The following is a 7,647-nucleotide window of genomic DNA, read 5'->3' as shown; positions in this document are numbered from 1 at the left end:
AAAACCGGTGGGTTACGGCCAATCCTGGACTTGCGCGTGCTGAACCGCTCCCTTCATCGGATGCCGTTCAAGATGCTCACCGCCAAACGCGTTTTCGAATGCATACGGCCCCAGGATTGGTTTGCAGCGATCGACCTGAAGGACGCCTACTTTCATGTCTCCATTCTTCCTCGACACAGACCGTTCCTCCGGTTTGCTTTCGAGGGGCAGGCATACCAGTACGCGGTTCTCCCTTTCGGGCTAGCCCTGTCTCCTCGCATCTTCACGAAGGTCGTCGAGGCGGCCCTTGTTCCCCTTCGAGAGCAAGGGGTTCGCATCCTGAGTTATATCGACGACTGGCTGATCCTAGCTCACTCTCGAGATCAGGTTTGCGAACACAGGGACCTAGTGCTCCGGCACCTAGCCCGTCTGGGCCTTCGGGTCAACTGGGAGAAGAGCAAACTTTGCCCCGTGCAGAGGATCTCTTTTCTCGGTATGGACATCGACTCGGTCGCCATGTCCGCGCAGCTTACGAGCGAGCGCGCGCAGTCACTGCTGACTTGCCTAAGACAATTCGAGGGCAAGAGTGCGGTTCCACTGAAACTTTTTCAGAGGCTCCTGGGGCATATGGCATCTGCAGCCGCGGTCACGCCGCTCGGATTGCTTCATATGAGACCGCTTCAGCTTTGGCTTCGCGACCGAGTCCCGAGGTGGGCATGGCAACACGGCACGTTCCGAGTACCAGTTACTCCGACCTGCCGTCAGTTCTTCACCCCGTGGTCGAACCTCGATTTTCTCAGGGCCGGTGTCCCCCTGGCTCGAGCTTCCCGGCATGTTGTTGTCTCAACAGATGCCTCCACCACGGGCTGGGGCGCCATGTGCAATGGACATGCTGCTGCGGGCTCCTGGACAGGACCCCAGCGGCTGTGGCATGTCAATTGCCTCGAGTTGTTGGCAGTACGCCTTGCCCTGCACCGCTTCCGGGCGTTGCTCAGGGGTCAACACGTACTAGTCCGCTCAGACAATACCGCCACTGTAGCGTACATCAACCATCAAGGTGGTCTACGCTCCCGCCGTATGTCACAACTCGCTCGCCACCTCCTCCTATGGAGTCAGAAGCATCTGAGGTCGCTTCGAGCCATCTTCATTCCCGGAGCGCTGAACTGTGCAGCCGACGAGCTCTCACGGCTTCAGCCCCTCCCTGGAGAATGGCGACTCCATCCCCAGTCGGTTCAGCTGATTTGGGACCAGTTCGGGGACGCGCAGATAGATCTGTTTGCCTCTCACGACTCGACCCACTGCGCCCAGTTCTATTCCCTGACCGAGGGCACGCTCGGCACAGATGCTCTGGCGCACAGCTGGCCGCAGGGCCGCAAGTATGCGTTTCCCCCAGTGAGCCTTCTTGCGCACACTTTGCGCAAGGTCAGGGAGGACGAGGAGCAGGTCATTCTGGTTGCCCCTTACTGGCCCAACCGGACCTGGTTCCCCGAACTAGTACTCCTCGCGACAGCACCTCCCTGGCCGATCCCTCTGAGGAAGAACCTTCTTTCTCAGGGACGGGGCACCCTATGGCACCCTCGTCCCGATCTTTGGTACCTCCACGTGTGGCTCCTGGATGGGACGAGGCAGGTTTGAGTACCCTACCACCAGCGGTGGTGGCTACCATCACTTCCGCTAGAGCGTCGTCCACGAGACACGTCTATGCGTTGAAGTGGAACCTCTTCGTCAACTGGTGCTCTTCTCTCCGAGAAGACCCCCGGAGATGCTCGATCAGTGTTTTGCTTTCCTTCCTTCAACAGGGGCTGGAGCGAAGGCTGTCTCCCTCCACCCTGAAGGTCTATGTTGCCGCCATTGCCGCACATCATGACCTCATCGAAGGTAAGTCGGTGGGGAAGCACGACCTGATCATCAGGTTCCTGAGAGGAGCGAGGAGACTGAATCCTCCTCGTCCTCCTCTCGTTCCCTCTTGGGACCTCTCAGTGGTTCTAACTGCCCTGAAGAGTGCTCCCTTTGAGCCCCTGCAATCAGTTGAGCTTAAGTTCCTGTCTATGAAGACAGCGCTCCTGGTTGCACTGGCCTCCATCAAGAGGGTTGGGGACCTGCACGCATTCTCCGTTGACGAAGCGTGCCTGGAATTTGGGCCGGCTTACTCTCACGTGATCCTGAGACCCCGGCCTGGATATGTGCCCAAGGTTCCTACCACTCCCTTCCGGGACCAGGTGGTGAACCTGCAAGCGCTGCCCTCGGAGGAGGCAGACCCAGCCTTGGCACTGCTCTGTCCAGTACGCGCTCTCCGCGCCTATGTAGACAGAACGCAGTGTTTCAGGACCTCAGACCAGCTCTTTGTCTGTTATGGTGGGAAGCTGAAGGGAAAGGCTCTCTCCAAGCAAAGGTTGTCTCACTGGATAGTGGACACCATTGCCTTGGCTTACCAGCAGCAAGGTCGACCGTGCCCCCTTGGTGTGACTGCCCACTCCACCCGGAGTGTGGCGTCCTCTTGGGCTCTAGCGCATGGCGCCTCGCTAACAGACATCTGCAGAGCTGCAGGCTGGGCGACACCTAACACATTCGCCAGATTCTATAATCTCCGAGTGGAGCCTGTGTCCTCTCGTGTACTCGCTTCAACCAGCTAGTACCGGACCCGCTCAGGTGTCTTCGCTTGCTCGCCATTCCACTCCACGGACTGGATACGTGCGATATTTTCTCAGGTGAGCTTCTCCGAAAGCCCTGAGCTCCTCCAGCACTCCTGACGTCGGCGCCAGTGTCTATTGCCTGTGCGTCGGCTAGGTGCCTCCCGTGTGCATGGTCCCTCCTCTGAGCGACCCCCACATGTGTATTTCCACTGTAAGCCTCTCTGAGCGTGTGTCTTTCCCTTGGCAAGCCACCTTGCCACCCCTGGGGTTGAAATATTCCACCTGCGGCTGGACACCCCAGTGTTTCCCATATGCTTCCTTCGGGTCATATGTGTATTCTCTAAGTCCCCCCCCTCCGGGCTGGCATTAATTGCATACTTCCCCTAGCTTGGGATATGCTTCCCAGTGTACCTTGGTATTCCTGTGTTATATGGAGTCCTTTGTCCAGGCTGACAGGGATCTCGATTACGCAGGGCACTGGAAGACAGCTGAGAAGGTGGCGTGATTAGACTGGTAACCCCATTCGTCGTCATCCGACGTAACTCGGAGTGACAACGAAAGGGAACGTCTACGGTTACGTATGTAACCCTCGTTCCCTGAGTAGGGAACGGAGACGTTACGTCTGCCTGCCACTTTCCGCTGTACCGCGGGGATCGCCTGAGCTCAGTCTTGGCTCCTCAGCGAAGAAACATATCTGCTTGCTGCCGGCTTCCTCCTTTTATACCCACGAGGTGGGGCGGAGTTACGCCATGCAAATTCCGCAGACCCATGGCATTTCTTTGCCATTGGCTCGTTTTGTAATACTCGAAGTTGATAGGCTTTCTAAGCGAAACCCCATTCGTCGTCATCCGACGTAACGTCTCCGTTCCCTACTCAGGGAACGAGGGTTACATACGTAACCGTAGACGATTAATTTCCTCAATCAGTGGAACGGCTTAACTTTTTTTTACGGCGACTTTATCTTTCTCCCCCTCAATATCAAACTGTTCACAGACGCTGCTCCCTCGATCGGCTTCGGCGGCTATTACCAAGGACGCTGGTTCGCGTCTCCCTGGCCCCCTCAGCTCTTAGACACACCCCAGTCTTCAGCCTCCTCTGCCCTTTTCGAGCTCTACCCAATCGTCGTCGCAGCTTCCCTATGGGGGAAAGAATGGTCAACCAAAAGCATCCAAATCCATTGCGACAACGAAGCAACCGTGCACTGTATCAACAAGGGTCGTTCTCGCTAACCTGCGCTTATGCCACTCCTCAGACGCCTCATATGGATCTCCGCATGCGATCAGTTCTTAACAACTGCAAATCACGTCCCAGGGGCTCAAAATCAAATCGCTGACTCTCTCTCCCGTTTCTCTATTCAGAAATTCAGGATTCTGGCACCAAAAGCAGACCCCACTCCGACTCCAGTACCTCCTTATTTGCAGCTGATCTTTCCATAAACCATCCGCTAAAATCCCTCCTGGACACGTCCATTGAATCCATCCTCCAAGCCGTTTCTCCCAGAACCCTGCAAACTTATTTCACCGCATGGAAATCGTTCAAATCATTCCACCTCTCTCACAACCTGTCGTTTCCCGAATTTTCTCTTTTAACAGTTACTTCATATCTCATCTTCATAGTATTAAAGGTCTCCAAGCCGGATCCATTAAAAGCTATCTAAGCGGCATTTAATTCTTTCATGAATTAATCCACGGTAAACCTACACCTGCAATAAATAACTCCCAAACGTTCTAGTGAAGGGAATCCACAAATCCTGCCCCACGCGCCCAGATACCAGACAACCAATCACAATCGATATACTCACTTTACCTCTTGGCTCTCAACGAAGGCGGTCGCATTTTCTCTCCAAAGTACAAAACAGTAGACGTGACGAGAGAAGCAAAGCAGGAGAGGTAAGGGGAGGGTTACCTCTCCTGCTTTGCTTCTCTCGTCACGTCTACTGTCTTGTACTTTGAGAGACTCTTGCTACACTGCTCGCCAAAAACCAAGAAATTATGGATTTGATCAACTGGTCTCTCAATGCAATTGACACCATCTTCTCGACGAGAAGCTTGGGTTCGGGGGAACCTGACTGCCCTGCCGGAACGTTCGCAGCTGGCTACACGATGGACGCGTGGGAGAGGCGGCGGGTCGTGTGTCTGGCGGCTCTTTCCGTGGAGGACATTGAAGATATCTACCTATTCGGCACCATGATAACAGGTCTTCTGCTGATTGGATTAGGCATTGCTCTGGTTTATCGAGGAACTAAACAGACGGTGACAGCTGTCAAGTGCCCCGCAAGGCTGCCCGTCATGATTGAAGCGGTGGGCAGAGCTGTCAGCACTCAGACTGGGTCTATGAACCACAATATGGATAACATCATGGAGAAGCTCACAGCTTTGCAAAGGCAAATGGATCGTTTCAGAGACCAAAATGGACCAGGAGAATAGCCTATATAAATTGTATGCGGCTACTCGCCCGAAGACCAAACAATCCCAATCTTATCTGTTTCTGCACCCCCCTACCAGCACTGGCCTTGGCCAAGGCCGCTGCTGGAACAACAACTCTCCCGGAAGAGCACTGCAGTGAGCCGCTCTTGCGTTCCTTCCCCGACTCCTCAGACACCTGGTGATTGTTGACTCTGCCTGGGACATGATCAAGGTTGTCTCCATGGCAACTTGCTGTGTATCGCTACGACAATCCTGCGGACTGAGGCTCCTAGATTATGGTGCCGGCTTAGCGACTCTCTCCAGGCCTACACACACATGAACTTACACATACACAGATATGCACCTGCCCCACACCCCATCCCACGCCTTCGCTCGCTTCGTACCCCCAGTCTGACAGGCGGGTCTGTGACCAGCGCCATAATGGCTGCAGGACCGGATGCTGCTTGCCTGGGCTGGACTACCTCCATCCCCCACTCCCAACCGTGTTTCAATGTCTTGTTTGTAGAGTGTACTGTTTATGCTATGTTGCTGAGGTGTTTTTTCCTGTTCCCAGACTGTACTCCATACAGGAGCATAGTCTGGGGGTTGCCTTTCTTTTCTCCTCACCTCTCCTCATGTCATGCTGTATTTTTTCTCAAGTTGGCGCTGAATATAGCAGGCTCGGTAACACCTTATTACCAAAGCAAATTCCTTGTATGTGCACAGCACTACTTGGCAATAAAATTGATTCTGATTCTGATGCATCTCATCACTCCGTCTTGGATACCACTCCATCAATACCGCCTATACATTAGAAGCTATGTTCATCCTAGCATTCTTCGGTTTCCTCCGCTGTTCGGAACTGACCATCACTTCCTTATTCGACCCAAATATCCATCCCACTATTTCAGACCTTCAGATCGTAGATAATGATTCCATATCTTTTTTCATTAAACAAAGCAAAACGGACAGAGACAAAAGAGGTCACTTCGTATATATTTTCAATCTACAACCTCCCATCCAACCGTACCATGCGCTTTTTAATTACCTGCAGTACAAACTTTCCACGTCCAAATCCCCACTCGAACCACTTTTCACTAACGCCTCCAATCATCCAGCTACTAGATTCTGGTTCCAAAAGCATCTTAAAGCAGTCCTCATCAAAACCAGCGTCACAGCAGAACATTTCTCTAGCCACTCATTCCGCATCGGAGCAGCTATCACAGCAGCTCAAAAAGGTCTCTCCCAACAACAAATCAAAACCCTCGGTCGCTGGTTATCGAATGCCTTCAAAACCTATATTAGGTCTAGCCGTTTTTACATCAGAAATGCGCACCAAGCCCTAACTAATTAATTAAATTATAATTATCACCTGCTGCGCCTCATTTCAGTTACATCCGTTTACACCAAACCTTCCGATTACATCTGGGCTCGCCGCTTGCACGCTCGCTTAATATTCATAGGGTACGTTTTTCACTCATATGCAGACTCCCCCGTTCGCACGCAGCGATGACTCACCCGTTCGAAGGCCGGGTTCCGTCCCCCTTCCAAAACGCTGGTCGAACCCTCCCGTTCGAATTGCACTGAGAGTCTGGCCTTCTTAGTCGTCGCCGGACAACCGCGCTCGTGTCGCCAGGAGGGCTCCCCATTCGTCGGGACGTGAGGGGTCTTTCCCGTGCCCCAGCTCCCCTTCGAAGCGCCGGTCGAGCGAGTCCAGCGGGCGCCCTCCGTCCAACCTGGCGAGGCTTACCCGTCCGATGCCGTGAGCATATAAGTTCCCGTCGGACGCTGCGAGAGCCCTCCCGGGTGAACGGTTAAACTCGTCCAAAAATACACACTCGCATAATTCTTGCGTCAGCGAGCTGTCAGTTCAACTGCAGAATGGGCTTATCCGTCCGATGCCGTGAGCATCCAAGTTCCCGTCGGTCGTTGCGAGAGCCTTCCCAGTCGAACAGGCAAGCTCGTTCCTTGGTAAATACATACCCTTCACTTTTTGGGGGGTTAAATTCTACGCTCGCTGTCCTTCGTTTATCTGGCATTTTGGGGAGTACTCTGGGGTCGGGCCGAATTCTGAGCTTGGATCCCTCCCCCCGGAGAGCAAGCCAAATACGCATTATAATATTACATCAGATTTCATTAACATGTAAACTCGTGAAATGAAGTTTTATGTAACAAAGTTCGGGAGGAGCCTGTTCAGGTAATCATCCAATCAGTACAAGAAGAAGCCAGTATAAATAAACCCTTCCCTTACCACCTGTCTCATGACTAATTTCTCAGCATCCCACCACCACCCCTTCACCCCACATTCGGCCAGGTCCGCTCATAGATACCTATGCTCTCTAAGGTCATGGGGGGACTACTGTGGGGTCGGGCCGAATTCTGAGCTCGGAGCCCTCCCCCCGGACAGCAAGCCAAATACGCATTATAATATTACATCAGATTTCATTAACATGTAAACTTGTGAAAGGTTTTGTGGGAAAAAAAGTAGAAACTTGTCTAAGTCTGTGAAATAAACTGTTAAAAGGGATTTGATGATCACTCTAGTGATTGTACGTTATTCTGTGTTGTCATCATTCAATTTGGATTTGATCTTTAATGTAAGCTACTTAAAAAAAATTAAAATTTTACAA

Source organism: Siphateles boraxobius, unplaced genomic scaffold (genome assembly GCF_051911475.1).
Source record: "Siphateles boraxobius isolate OS27281-9 unplaced genomic scaffold, OSU_SipBor_1 12, whole genome shotgun sequence".
Taxonomy (NCBI): Eukaryota; Metazoa; Chordata; class Actinopteri; order Cypriniformes; family Leuciscidae; genus Siphateles; species Siphateles boraxobius.
This window is presented reverse-complemented; position numbering follows the sequence as displayed.